Below are 16,062 nucleotides of genomic sequence, written 5' to 3' on the forward strand. Positions count from 1 at the left end.
CGTTTATTGGCATCCAGTTAATAATATTCTTTAATCACTTTTATAATCGCTATAGGATCTGTAGTGATGCTTTATATTTCATTACTGATATTAGTGATTTGTTTCCTCTCTTCATTTTTCATCAGTCTGGCTATGGGTTTATCAATTTTGTTCATATTTACAAACACCAACTTTTGCTCTTCTAATTTTTCTGTTTTCAGTTTCATTGATTTGTGTGTGTGTGTGTGTGTGTGTGTGTGTGTGTGTGTTGTAACACACAGAGCCATCTCATTGCCCACAGTATCATCTATCCTAGTGGCTGCTCTGGTTGAACTTAAAAAAAAAAAATACATTCTGTTGTAGAGTGGAGTGTTTTACAAATTCAATTAGGTCATGTCCATTGATGGTGCTGTTCAAATCTGTACTTGCTTTAACTTTCTGTCTACTTGTTCTATTGATTACTAAGCATCAACTTCAATTGTGGATTTGTCTATTTTTTCCTTTGACTTTTACCAATTTCATTTTTGAAATTCTTATTTGGTGCATAAATATAGAATTGTTATGACCCTCTTGATGAACTGATCCCTTTAAAAGCATAAAATTGTCTATATTTCTAATCTGTGTTTTAAAATCTACCTTGTCTATGTAACCACTCCAACTCCCTTCCCTTCCCTTCCCTTCCCTTCCCTTCCCTTCCCTTCCCTTCCCTTCCCTTCCCTTCCCTTCCCTTCCCTTTTTTTCTTTTTTGGTACCTGGGATTGAGCCCAGGGTGCTTAATCACTGAGCCACATCCCAGCTCTGTTTTTAAAATATATTTTTAAAATTAGAGACAGAGTCTCACTGAGTTGCTTAGTGCTGTGCTATTGCTGAGGCTGACTTTGAACTCATGATCCTCTTGCCTCAGTCTCCTGAGCCACTGGGATTACAGGCATGTGCCACCATGCCTGGCCCCAACTTTCTTCTGATTAGTGTTTTTATGTATATAATTTTCCATCCTTTTAACTTATGCATATAAGTTAATATATATTAAAAATCTACATATATATAATATATATAATATACATTTAAAATATGTTCCTTACAGATAGTATATAATTGATTTTTTTAATAATCTGAGAATCTCTGCATGTTAACATAAATGTATGGATCTTTTATATTTTGTGTAATTATCCATGATTGAGTTTAAATCTCTTATCATGCCTTTTTTTTTTTTTGTTTTTTTGCATTGGTTTCATCTGTTCTTTGTTCCTTTGGTCTTCTTTTCCTGTCTACTTGTAAAATGATTTTTTTATGGTTCTGCTTTATCTTTACTTTTTTACTCACTAGATATACTTTTCCATTTTATTGATATTATTAGTTGATTTTAACATCCCTGTTTGCTAGTCTCATTATCTCTTTCTTTCCTGGTTTCCATTGCTTGATTTTTCTATTTTTATTTTCTTAGCTTTTTTCATGTTTTGTAGTTTTTAAATCAGAGACTGCACATTGTAAATTTTACATTGCTGCTTGCTGAGTTTTATTGTATTTTTAAATATATTGTTGAATTTTGTCCTGGCGCACTGTTAAGTGGCTTCGAGTCGGTTTGTTCTTTTGATGTACTCTTAGGCTTTGGTAGAACAGATTCAGAGTAATCTTTAGTCTGAGTCTAATTGAATTCCATTATGAAGTCAGTATCCTCGTATGGATTCTACTTAATGTCCATATTTCAGGATCTTCCTATTTTGTCTGGTGGGGCACAAAATCATTCTCAGCCCCATGTGAGTTTGGAAAGCATTCTATGTATTCATTTCTGGTAATTCTTTTTCTTACCTCTGGAAATTTCTTACATTGCATGTTCAGTTCAGTACTCATCCAAAGACTTGAGGAAGCCCTTCTACAGACCCTGGGAGTTCTTCCACCAAGTAGATTTCGGTACCTGATTCTCTGCTCCTCCAGTATTACTTCCTTGGCTTTTCTGACCTCTGGTCTCCATCTCCTCCACTCAGTAGAGCTGCTTGTCTTTGGGGTCTCCTTTCCTGACCGGAAGCCTGAGAAATGACTTCATTAGCTGTTTTCAGTCCCGGTTCTCTTGGAGGACAGTCCCACAGCCCCTATGGCTTAATGTCTGAAAGCAAGCCATAGGTCTGGTCCTGTTTTCTTCTTAAGACAGGAAGATAAATTCAATTTCTTATTCCATTCATAAGCAGAAGTCTTGTCTTATACATAATTTTTTCTTATTAAAAGCATTTTAGAGTTGAAAAGTAACAAATTTCGAGGATACATAAAGGTAGATCCCTTGTCTTCCATTTCTCTGCTTCCAAGCAGAGGCTGCATTATAACTCATTGCTTCCCAGAACTCCAGGACATTTTGAACTTGGTTTGATTGACAAGTAGATTAAAAATAAAAGATAAGTTGGGTCTGTTTATTGCACATGGAATTCTTCATGATTGTGATGTTTGCCTCCTTAAACACCCCAAAGTACAGCCTGATAGTTCTGCTCACCTCCAGAGATGGTCATATTCTTTGTTTTGACCAATTTGCATTTATTTGTTTGTTTTTCTTTTTTTCTTTTTCTTTTTTTCAGAACTGGGGATGGAACCCAGGATCTCATGCATGCTAGGTCAGTGATCTACCACTGAGCTATGTCCTGAGTCCTTTTATGTTTGTTTTATTTTGAGACAGGATCTTGCCAGGTTGACCAAGCTGGCCTCAAACTTTCGTCCTGCCTCAGCCTCTGAGTAGCTGGGAATAGTGTTACTGCACCCTGCTATGCACATTTCTCAGAAGAATGCAGGTTACCAGTGTCTCCTTGTGTCTCCATGAGGATCGTCTCTGAGGATTTGTCCATTGAAACACTCCAGTGGTAGACTCCACTGGTGGTAACAGAAAAGCTCAGAAAATGAAGTTCTCAAAAACTTGCATCAAAGAACCTCTAGAGACAAAGGAACATGAGTGTGTCCCCTTGAGCAGGACAAGTTGAAGCAGTAAGCTACTAACATTTTATTAAAATCTCACATTTTGCATTAAAAACCCATGAAGAAATCCATGAATTTAACGGCATGTTTCACAGGTTGGAATCACATATTCTTCACACTCTGTGACTGGAGAGACTTCCATATTTGGCTTATTTCTCCACCACCACACAATTAATTTTAGGAGTTGACCTGTGAAGAACCCCACTATGCTTCCTCCATTTCTGTTAACCACATGTGAGATTGGGCATAATTTGGGGGGAATGGAGTCTTCCTATGTTGCCTATGCTGGCCTCAGACTCATGGGCTCAAGCCATCCTGCTGCCTCAGCCTCCCAAATAGCAGACTATAGGCTCATATCAGGCTTAGGTATAATTTTTACTTTATCCTTCTCCTTTGAATCTTAGTACTACAGTAGAACAGGAATTGACACCTTGTTACCTCATTTTTGGAAATGGCTCATAATAGCTCTGTTGGCCTCATGAATGGACACCTTCACTGTGGTGACATGATCAATGACCTGTGTTAACCATGTCTGGAGCATCTCTTGTGATTCTCCCAGAGGCCGGGGACAGAAAAGGCACTGAGCCTTTAGTGACTTATGAAGTTAGATCAAGGTGGCTAAGAGCTCTGAGTTTTCTTGAAACCATTAAGGATTTAATTGATTTCATTTAATTACTTTTTCTCTTGGAGCCCTGCTGTGTAAGCTTCTCTTACTCTCTGCCTTTCCCCCTTAGCTGTAGGGAGTGCTGGAGGAGGAGGGGGACGAGGGGGTGGGGCGGCAGTAGCTCCTGTGTGCCTGAGGCAGAGGAAAGAGCCACACCGTTATTCTGCTAGCTGTCTGAATGTCTTTGTGTGGTAGGGAGAGCTGGAGTCATTGCTTTTAATTTAGTAATGGGAAACAGACTCAGAGGGGTTAAATAATTAGCCCAGGGGGATGGGTGGAGTAGAGAGAGGGAAGAGAAGGGACGCCACCCAAATCCCACTGTTCTTAACATTGTGCTTCCTGTGTGGTCCAACCACTCAACTAAGTGACATCTGCTCCTTTTAAAAAAGATAGATTTGCTTTTCCAAAGCAAACACATTTTATGAAGTGGATAAGTCAATTTAAGATACTCGGTCAAATCAAAGAATGAGGAGAAATCAAGTCAGACTTCTGAGAGCAACAGGATAGCTGGTTCACAGAGGTTGCCTCGCTCATCACAGCCCTGAGCTCTGCTTGAAGCTTCTCTCTGCAGGGACACCACGAGGGGCTTTTATCCTAGAGCAATCATGAATGTCCTTGCAAGAATTAGTTGCCAGAATTATATGTGGAAAAGGCTAATCTTTATTCCCACAGCATTTTAGAGGTGTTACTTTAAAAATTCTATATGCAATCAACAGTGTAAATAAATTGCTGTCTTTATGTAACCTACACACCATTTCATACCTAGGACTAATCTGGTGGCAGGCCTTAGATACCCGAGATGTGCAATGAATGGTGTTTTATGACCTGTCTGCCTTCCTTCCTTCCTTCCTTCCTTCTTTCCTTCCTTCCTTCCTTTTTCCTTTCTTTTCTTTTTTTTTGAGCTTCGATCATTCAACAAGAGGCAGGAATAGAAGATAAATCCTAAAAAGACCCTTTGTCTTAGAATCCTCACCTGGTTAATCTTTTCCATGTTACCATGTCTCATACCAAGTTTGCAGTTAGTCAAGGTGTGGGGTTGTGGCTCAGTGGTAGAGGGCTTGCCTAGCACGTGCGAGGCACTGGGTTTGATTCTCAACACCGCAAATAAATAAATGAATAAAATAAAGGTCCATTGACATCTAAACAAATATTTTTAAAAAGTCAAAATGGCATATCTGGCAACTAGTAGCAAGTGGGAAATTAAGTTACTTTCTCTTAGATGGTAAATCTTTCTATTTTATTGCCAGACCTATCTATCCTTAACTCTTAAATAGAGACTATTATTTAAATAAAGGTTCTTGCCAGGTGCAGTGGTACATACCTGTAATCCCAGCAGCTTGGGAGGCTGAGGCAGGAGGATTTCAAGTTACAAGTCAGCCTCAGCAACTCAGCAAGGCACTAGGCAACTCAGTGAGACCACAAACAACTCAGTGAGACCAAAAACAAACCCAAAAAGGTTTTGATTGTAATCAATGCAAAGAAAGAAATACAGAGTTTGGTTCAGATTAGGATTGTGGCTTGAGCTTGGTTCTTTTGGGGAGGCTATATTCCTGCTGTTTTGAAAATCCACTCCTATTTGACCAGGGGGAGCTATCTTACTGTAATTAAGAACAAATAGTGGGTTTATACTTTGGAGCTGAGCTGTGCAGTACAGTAATCATTAGCCACCTGTGGCTAGAGAGCACTTGAATTATGGTTCAACCAGGTTGAGAGCACTGCTGTGGACCTCTTTCTATAGTGGTAGTATATTTATTATTATCAAAAAAACAGGAATCAAGAGGGTGTGGTCAATCAGGCAGTCATAAAGCAAAAGGAGGGCTGAGGTAAGCAAGTATGTGAATTCTAAATTCTTTAAGTTCAGTCTCAGGGTGTTGGTGAAGGTGGCAAATACCTCACTTCTTGTGATTGTTTTGGAATATCTCTGGGTCTTTACCCTTTAAACTAGCATTGTCCAGTGAAATATAACATGAACTGCACTTATAATTCAAATTTTCCTGTAGCCACATTAAAAAGGGAAAAAGAGAAAAAGAAGGTGAAGTTGATACGACTAATATATATTTTATTTAACCCATTATATAGAAATCATTGTCACTGAAATATGTAATCATTGTAAAAATCATTCATCTTTAGTCTGGGGTTCAGAATAAAGGGAGACTCCCTCCTGGTTATGTTCCAGCTTGTTATAGATCATACTAAAATTAAGTATGGTTTTTGAAGAATTTTATCAACGTAGATTAATGTGTATCTCAGGAAATATAACTGGAAGTAAAAAAGAAAGGAACTAGTTATCTATTGATTGCCTAAAATGTGCCAGGATCCACACTGGTTGCTTTTTATATATTATTTCATGAAATCCTCACAATAACCTTATGAGTGTTATTATTGGTCCCTTTCACTGTTAACAAAACTGAGATGCAGAAGGATTAGGAACCTTCCCAAAGAAACAGTTAGATGCTAGGACCCCTAACAGCCCATGCTGCCTGAAAGTTGGCATGGCCTAATTCACCCTGAGGTCTTAGACCCTATACCCAAAGATTGTCAACCTTAGATTTGATCATTAAGCACTCTAAAACAAAGCAAGAAACAATGCATATTACTTAACTTCCATATGTAGTATTTATTTGATAAGTTCAATACATTCAGAAAAATGAAAGGTGAAAAAAAAAGACATTCATCTTGTAGAAATGAATAAAGGGACACATAGTTTTTTGAGATTGGCTTATCTCACTTAGCATGATATGCTCCAATTTCATCCATTTACCTGCAAATGCCATAATTTTATTATTTTTTATGACTGAGTAATATTCCATTGTATATATATGCCACAGTTTCTTTATCCATTCATCAATTGAAGGACATCTAGGTTGGTTCCACAATCTGGCTATTGTGAATTGAGCAGCAATGAACATTGATGTGGCTGTATCTCTGTAGTATGCTGATTTTAAGTCCTTTGGGTATAGGGCAAGGAGTGGGATAGCTGGGTCCAATGGTGATTCCATTCCAAGTTTTCTAAGGAATCTCCACACTGCTTTCCAGAGTGGCTGCACTAATTTGCAACCCCACCAGCAATGTATGAGTGTACCTTTTCCCCCACATCCTCAAAAAACTAAAGGGCGAATGATCTTGCTGATAAGCAGATGATGACACATAATGGGAAGTGGGAGGGGGGCAAAAATGGAGGAAGGAGGGACTGTATAGAGGGATAAGAGGGGTAGGAGGGGTGAGGGGAGGAGAAAAAAACAACAATGAATCAAAAACTATTACCCTAGGCAAATGTATGATTACAAAAATGGTACGCCTCTACTTCATTAACAAACAGAGAAACAAGATGTATCCCATTTGTTTACAATAAAAATGAATTTTAAAAAAAGGGACACATAGGTGTATAAATAGAGGATATTTTGCAGATGGGAAATACTAGACACAATGGCTTGTAGCTACGTGCTGTGGTTGGATAACATTGGGTAAGTCTGCCATTCATTTGCCTTGCTCCCCGCCCCTCGTTTTTTTTTTTTTTTTTTGGTCCTGGGTGGTTGAACCCAGGATGGTGCTACCACAGAGCTACATTCCCAGCCCTTTTTATTTTTTATTTTGTGACAGGGTCTCACTGAGTTGCCTCAACCATGTAATCCTCCTGCCTCAGCCTCCTGAGTCACTGGATTACAGGTTACATTAGCTTCTTGATGTCTCCTTTGTCCTTTGTCAATTCATGTTCTTGCTGAACACTTTTAGAGTTTCTTGTATAATTATTGGTTACTGAATCTCCTCCCAACTAGTAAAATTATGTAGAGTCTAGGAAACACAGTTGTGGCATTTGATCCTGGTTCATTTGCTAAGGCTCTGGCTTTCCTTTCCAAATAGTTTGGTTTTTGTACACTTAATCAAGACATTTTTCTATTTGGAAAAACCTAGGCAGGATGTGTGCAGAAAACTGGCATGGTGGGTGGCTTCATGTGGAAAGCATAGTGGGTGAGGACTTCTGGTTTTTTGAAGGACTTGGGGAGAGAGCAGAGATTTCAGAGGGAAAATGACAAATTGAACATACTCAAAATAACATACAAATGAGCACCAGGTCACTTCGCTGGAGAAGCCTGAGTACTCTAACTGATGAGCAAACATGCCAATATTAGTTCAAGATCAAGCATCCACAGAGAGCTACGACCTCATCAAGCAAATTCCTTCAAGAGCAATTTCACCCCAAGTGCTTTCCTTAGAACTTCCATGAAATTCAAGCGATGCGAGGATTAAGAGCTCTGGTTGTATTTGGAGGTTAAATGTAAAGGCATGCAAACTGTTTTTCCTGGTCACATGAAGTCTCTGAATCATAGCCGTCCGGTTGGATTCCTCACTTTTAGAGAGATGAATAAATCCATTCTAGAAGTTTCCCATATGTGAAGGACTAAGGTAATGGGAATCATGGTATATTTTCTGAATTCATCCGTTGATGATATTTGGAGATGGATCTTTTTTGAGAGATATTTAGGATTAGCTTAGGTTAGGTGGGACTTCTGTGATGGGACTGGTGGACTTTTAAGGCAAGAGAGACCTGAGTTGATACATGTTTGTTCTGTCTCCCCAAGAGCTGCCCTCCACCATTTGATGATGTGGCAAGAAGACCCTCATCAGATGCCACCCAGATGCCAGTGCCAGGCTCTTGGACTTCCAGCCTCCCAACTGTGAGCTAAACAAACCTCTATTCTTTATAAATTACCCAGTGTGTGTTATTCAGTTATAGCAACAGAAAAGAGACTAAGATATATAATTTTTTTTTAAGTATTTTAAAAACCAAGAGGAAATGATCAAAACAGCTAAAGACTAGTTATGCTCTAACCAGATCATGCATCAGGGTATGCTGATTATTTTAGATGTGGTTGCTGTTTTTGTAAGTCCTTCCTGGTCTTGCAAATATAGGTTTTCATGAAGAAAAAACTGAGATAAAATGAACCCCAATTCAAACCAAATTGTTATGGTGTTTTGGTGTGTAAATGGAATTACGTTTTTTATAGCAGTGATTTTTAGTCACGTGCACTGAGTTAGATTGATTGTCAAATTTGGGGAACAGAAAGAATTTCCCTCTGGGGTGTACTGGCAATTATTTTTCAGTTGTTTTTGCCCTGCCCCGGAGCATGAAGCCAATATCATTTTTAGGATCAGGTGAGTTTATCCAACATGATCAATTTCCTGTGATTGTCTGCTGTTGTCACTGGGGGAGGGGATAGCAGCCCTCCTTGATCACTTTGACACTAAAAGCTGTCATTTGGAAATTGGCCAGGACATAAAACTCTGAGCCCCTGATGACAGCCACAAAAAAGATCAAGAGACTAATGAAGTCATGGGGAGAGTCAGGATTGTGCAAAGCAGGTTTCCCCTGGCTCATGCCTCTACTGCTCCCTCTAATGAGGTACAGCACTGGGTAACTGGTGTCAAGTCACAATGCATCAGCCTCTGGAGGGTTCTGGCAGGGCCTGAAGAGTAATGTGACATGGCAGACACAGTGGAGAATAATGAGTCAAATTCTCCCCGCTGCTGAACATTGCCCCATAGGAACTGCAGGTGCTGAAGAAGGCCACATGTCACCATTTAGAGGAGCAATGAGTTCTACGGACACATCTGGACAGGGAAACTTAGTCGACAATTTTGTGAGTTTTCTGGGAACCCGGCCAAATCCCTTGGGTGAGATTGTCCCCTCGTTAGTTCTAAGAGCACTGTTATCTGCTGCTGGGAGTCTCCCTCTTTGGGTCTATTTCTGTCCTCCAGACGTTTCTGCTTGCGCTGGCCTTTGAAGGACATGGGGAGAGAGCAGAGATTTCAGAGGGAAAAGTACAATGAATAATATACAAATGAGCACCAGGTCACTTTGCTGGAGAAGGCTGGACACTCTGATGAGCAAACATGTCATCGTTAGTTCAAGATCAAGCATCCACAGAGAGCTACCATCTCATCCGGCAGACTCCTTCAGGAGCAATTTCACCCCAAGTGCTTTCCTTAGGGTGTCCATGAAATTCAACAGATGCAAAGATTAAAAGCCCTGGTTGAAAATAGTCAAAATAACAGAATGCAGGAAGAAAATGACAAACTAATAGGAAGAGGAGGAAGTCAGAAATAGTTCCAAAGAGGGAAACTTTCATTTCATTGTAGTGGGGAGGAGTACAAAAGGGAAGGAGGAAGAAGTCATTGGAAGAAAAGCTTCTTTTTAAAATTCTTAATTAAAATTTTAATGGGAAAATAATAATTGTATATATTTGTGGGAAACTGATTTATTTATTTATTTTTAAAAAACTCTTTAAACATTTAATTCTTCAGCTTTAATACACACAAATGCTATTAGGGGGTGGGGAGGGGCTGGAGAGGGGCAGGTTACAGCCTCCATTGGATCAGAGTGTCAACAGTGTTACTTATCAATTATATTACATCAATTTTATTTACTGATCTAGGCAGCCAGAGGATGGAAGGATATACATTGTGAAGTAAACACATTCATACCGGGGGTAAGGGATGCTGGCAGGAGACACAACTTTTTAACATCAAAAAATGTATAAAGTATTTAGCAAAAGTTACAGAAAACAGACCAAACAAGCAAGTTTAATTTGTTAGAAAATTCCGCTTTCATAGGGTTTGCTGATGTGCTTTTGTCTGTGAAGAGGACGCCTCCAGTCATCTCCTTCCTGAGGGAGGGGAAAGAGTTGCAAATTTGGGGCCATCTCCCAGGATGGCTGGAGACCCTTGGAATGTCTATCCCTGGATCCACGTGGCTGCCTGGGAGTCGCAACTTCACAGCGCCCATCTGCAGAGGGAGACGCAGGGAGGGAAGCACCCCATTGACAAAAGAGTAGACATCCAGATGGGTGTGCGTGAACAGGCTGCAGGATAAAGGAAGTAGCAGGGCAGGGCAAGTCCTGGCTCTTCCTTTAGTACTGCAGGCTTTCCCTCTCTGTCCCCATGTCACACTGTCCCCATGGAAGAGCCCAGGACCTGACCATTTACCTTCCACCGTTGCAATCCCATGAGAAATTCCCCTCAAAACATACAGGACGAATGTACTCAAGTCCCCAAGCACCACAAAGAGAGTTGTGATTTATTTGTAATTTCATTTTATTGTTGAAGTGCTGGGCATTTAACCCAGGACTTACTAGTGTGCTACACCACCAGTGATGTTTTGATATATGTATATGTAAGATCAGATGGAGGCAACCCAAGGACAGACAGACCACATGTAATTAAAAAAAAGAATTTTATTGGGGTGGCTCTCGGTGAGGTTCACCGGAGGGCCGGGGTGGAGGGTCGGGGAAGTTGCTCCACAGCTCGGGGCGGGATGGCGGTTTTGTAGTCCAGGATAGGCCGGGGAAGGCTTGAGGGTTTAGTGTCCTCCTGGGGTTGGCTGGAAACCCAGAAGGGTCTCGCGTCCTCCTAGGATTGGCTGGGTACTCTGCTGATTGACAGGCTGTTGCGAAATGCCATTAGGATTTATTTATCTGTCTGATTGGTTGTTCCCCCACGCATGCGCGGACTGCGTTGTTCCTTGCATGCGTGGGCCGTGCCCCCATCCGGCCACCTCAGACCACCTAACTACATTATAGCAAGATTAAATCAAGCTAATTAACATACCCATCACCTCGCCTACTTATCACTTTTTCGGGGGTGTGGTAACATTATTTTAAATTAATCCTGCAGTAGACAATCCATTATTTTTGACTATGGCCACCATATCCTGCAATACATTTTCTAAAATGTGTTGTAGAAGGCACACTTCCAAGAACTCTTGCCCTGATAGGGATTAACTGGGTGGCAACTGTAAGCAGGTAGAGGGTAGTTGGAGGAGTCATTAGAGGAGGGTGGCTGGAGGAGGTAGTATATATTTTATTCCTAGTCTGTAGTGTGCCTCCCTCTGCTTCCTGGTGGCCATGTCTTGATCCAGTTTCCTCCACCACACGCTTCCGCCATGATTTTCTGCCTCATCTTTGTCCTAGAACACTGCTAGAACTGGCCGTCTATGGACTGAGACCTCTGAAACCATGAGCCCAAAATAAACGTTTCCTCCTCTAAAATTGTTCTTGTCAAGTCTTTTGGGTAACAAAATAGTTGACTGTAACATATGCTGACGGGCTACTTCAGTGGAGGGCTTGGAGATGCAGGGGAGAAGGGCTTATGATGGAGGGTGGGGTGAAGGAGAGTCTGCACACAGTATTCCACACAGCACAGGAGTTGTCCTTAGTATCAGGGTACAGAGTAGAGCATTGACAGAGATTTGGGTGGGTTGACAGACTTATTTGGGAAAGAAAGCAACATGTCCCTCAGATGGCTTCTGTTTTCCCCATAAGCATGAGATAATAAACAATTATGAGACAAGGGATGTGAAGGGGTGGGACTAGAAAAGGTATAAAAATCATTTTTTTTTTTTTGAAAGTGGGGGAGTAAACTAAGTAGGGGAGCATAGCAGGATTTGCCAGTAGAGTGAGGACTGAGCAGTTGCACCATGAAGTGAATGAAGGAACAGGAATGTGTTTTCATCTCTGGACTAGCAGGCCTGCAGTGGCTCCTTAAGTCTGAGGGAGGCCATTGTAGCATGATGGACTGCCTGGTTTGAACCAAGAGAGACCCAGGATGGAATCCTGGTTTTGTTTTTCACTAGTTTTTAATTCAGAGAATTTTTTTTTAAAGACCTTACAGATTAGTTTGCTTGTACATGAAATGGAAATTATTTCTACTACTATTATTCCTATCTAAAGGGACTGAAGTTAGCCCTCATAAACCTACTGCAGGTACTGAGTTTTCTTTTCTTTTTTCAGTTTTTATTTTTTATTTATTTTTAAAAATTTATTTATTATTTTTTACAGATTGCATTTTGATTCATTGCACACAAATGGGGCACGCCATTTTGTTTCTATGGTTGTGCACGATGTAGATTCATACCATTGGTGTAATCGTGCTTGCTAACTTTTGGTACCTCAAGGGTATGGGAGAGAAAGTTCTGGAAGTGCACCACAAAACCTGGTACAGTTCCTTAGCCTTTTGCACATTAGAAATTGCAGAATGAACATTTTCTCAGATGCGTAGAAGAAGCTATATGATGGTACAAGGTTTTTCTCTAGTTTTGAAGACTAATAATAAACAGTGAGTTCCTTAGAAAATAAGACCTAATCCAGCATTTTACCCCTTGCTTCCTCTATCCTGCAAAAACCCCCATTTAATTCTCTTTTGAATAGTTGTCTAATTTGGTTGTCTTTATTGAATCTGATTTTATCTGACTTCTGTTGATGGAAAAGGAGGGTAAGGTAAATCTGTGGAGGGAAAACTTATATTCAAATGCAAGAAAATTGAATATCTTAACTTGTAGAAAATGTGATATAAGTTGGGGAGAAAAGCATTGTTGAACTGCCAGGCAAATAAGGTATGATTCTGCAGCAATTTATACTGAAGCAACTTCAGAATATACACACCTGGATACATAGCTTGACTGATCAATGCCATTAACACCTGCACAATCCATCATCCAAATTCAACACCTACTTTCTCCACTCATGCAGTGTTTTTTAGAAAATCTCAGCCATCTTATCATTTTATTTGAAAAAAATTTGTCTGGTTTTCTAAAAGACATCACCCTAATATCACTAACGTACCTAAGAAATTCATCAGTGAATTCTTTAATATCATGACAATCTTTAATATTATAATATTAATGTAACATTAAATATTGCACTATTAATATCATTACCATCTTTAAGTATCATGACAATCTTTAATATTGTCAAATGTCCAGTTGGTGTTCACTTTTCTAATTGTCTTATAATTTTTTTATGCTGTGATTTATGTTGAACTTCTACCATTACTTCAATTCAAATTAGGACCACAAGAGTTTTTAACTTAATCTCTTTCATGTTTTACCTTCTTTCATCATTCTTTATGATAGAAGTATTTTTGGTAAGATGGAAGTGTTAAAACGAAGAAAGTTAAGATGAAATTATTTGAGAAAAGACAGTTTAATCTAAATGCTATGATTAGGATGACATGAAATTCCTGATGATGGAGATATTTGTGGAATTAAAGATTTAGTAATTAAGGCTGACACTAAATGGTTCACTGGGTGATAAAACAACAAGCACAAAAATAAAAAGAAAGAAAAAAAAAGAAAGAATGAATGAAAAAAAATACACCGTCACAAGGAAAAAAAATATATTGTGAATGCACTGGAAAGTTTTGTTGTAAATAGTTTATAGTTTTGTACAATCCTGCATTTTTGGATTATAGGAAATTCATGTGCTAATTTTTTTGGAGGGGTACTGGGGATTAAACCCAGGAGCACTTAACCACTGAGCCACATCCCCAGACCCATTTACTTTTTATTTGGAGACAAAATCTCTCTAAGTTGCTTAGGACCTTGATAAGTTGCTGAGGCTGGCATTGAACTTATGCTCTCCTGCCTCAGCCTTCCAAGTCACTGGGATTACAGGCATGTGCCACCACACCTGGCTCCATGTGCTAATTTTAAAGACTTGCTTCTGTGTTCATGGGAATGAGTCCTTTTCAGTTGATTTTATTTTGAACATTGGTGCCACTTAATTTTAGCATTTAGTCATTTTTAGGGAGTATTTCAGTGAGGGTCAAAAATGTCTAAGTAATATTTTAGCCAGGTTGAAATCTATACATAAAGGGTATTTATGAAGGAAAAAATAAATTTTAGGAGTAATCTGCTTCTGATCTTAATTGACTCCATTTCTAAGGTTATTCAAAAAAATATCAGACTATCCCATCAGTTTTTATCAGACTTTGAGAGTGCTCTGTCAGCAGTATGCCTTGAATGAACAATTACACAGAAATTTAGAAATATAAGGAGTATTTCTGGAAAGAAAGACAAGAAATTGTCTGGCCTGTAGTTTTTATCTTTCACATTCCTTCTTGCTATGCCTCAACATGGTCTTTGGAACCCTCCTGTATTCTTAGAAGCATTCTAGAAGTCCAAGTCCAGTATTCTTAGACCCAGCATGAGAGATCCTGGCTGAGCTCCTCTTGTAGTGCATGTGGTCAGTGGTCACCGGACATGAACTTGAGCATGCTATCAGTGGCAGGCTTTTGGCTTGAGACTAAATAACTGGTACTCCTGGAACAATCCAGGGTGTGTGCCAGGTACACAGTGGTGCAGGACAAACAGGTTCCCTGCCCTTCTGGAGCCTCTGAAAAATGCTTTGTTCATTTCTCCTGATTCTCTATTTTTATAATCTGTGAAACATCGTTTTCTCTAGGGCTTGTATTTTGCTTTGTTCTGCTAGTTCCTGTTTGAGTGATGAGTTCTATTCTGAACTTCAAGATGGCGTCTGGGTTTCTGGGACCCTCCAATAGATTCCTCCATTGGTTTTTGATCAGAGCATTACCCATTTCTAAGATTTCCCTTTTTCCTGCTCTGTAACCTTGAACTGATGCCTTAGAAGTTGATGGCCACCCATTGACCTCCTGCCTGCTGGACAGCATGTCTGTCCTGGCTTCTGTGACGGTTGTTCTGACCCTTGTGGTTGTAGATCAGTATATCACAACCCAGCTATGACCTCAGCTCAGACAGAAGGTGAGATAGTGTGCAGGTATTTCCAAGAACCCTATCTCCCTGAGCTCATTTCTTCCTCTTTCTTATATAGATATTACTGAGACATATCTGGGTGACAATTTGAAGACTCTGATACACAATTTAATTTGCTTGAGGTCAATTAACAGAAGTATGGGGAGTGCCTGACTCTACCACTTACTGACTGGGTGACCTTTGATGAGTTACTTGACCTATCTGTATCTGGGAGTTCTTAATGGAAATTATAGATAACAACAGCATTCATCTGGCAGTGAGGATTAAATGAAATAATCCTAAAAGATGCCTAGAAAAGTGTCCAGTACATGGTGAATGCTCAGTAATGCTCAGTAATGTCAGCTACAATTGTCATCATTCTTAGTAGTTGATTGGATTAGATGATGTATTAATTTTCCTTTAACCATTTGGCATTCATTCAGAGTGAGTTGAATGTCTCTAAAATATAAGATTTTGAAGAGGAACACAAATGATTAGTGATGCTAATAATGAAATAAGGTGAGAACTGATGTTTGAGCAGTAGATCTGTATTGTGGATGTCATCTACGACCTTCACAAGAGCAGTTTTGGTGGAATGATGAACATGAGAGCCTGATTAAAATGGGACCAACGAGAGAATGATCCAGAACTTGCTGCTTTCTATAGTCAGAGAATACTCCAGTCAACAGTAACCTAGGTTTTCAAGAAGCAATTCTTGCTGGGCACTGTGGCTTATGCCTGTAATGTGGTGGCTCATTTGCATGACACAGGGCACATCTTTAAAATTGGAGCTGGGCACGGTGGTCCACACCTGAAATCTCAGCAATTTTGGAGGCTGAGGCAGGGATTACATGTTCAAAGCCAGCCTCAGCAACTTAGCAAGACCCTAAGTAATTTAGCAAGACTGTCTTAAAATAAA

Source organism: Sciurus carolinensis, chromosome 15, assembly GCF_902686445.1.
Source record: "Sciurus carolinensis chromosome 15, mSciCar1.2, whole genome shotgun sequence".
Taxonomy (NCBI): domain Eukaryota; kingdom Metazoa; phylum Chordata; class Mammalia; order Rodentia; family Sciuridae; genus Sciurus; species Sciurus carolinensis.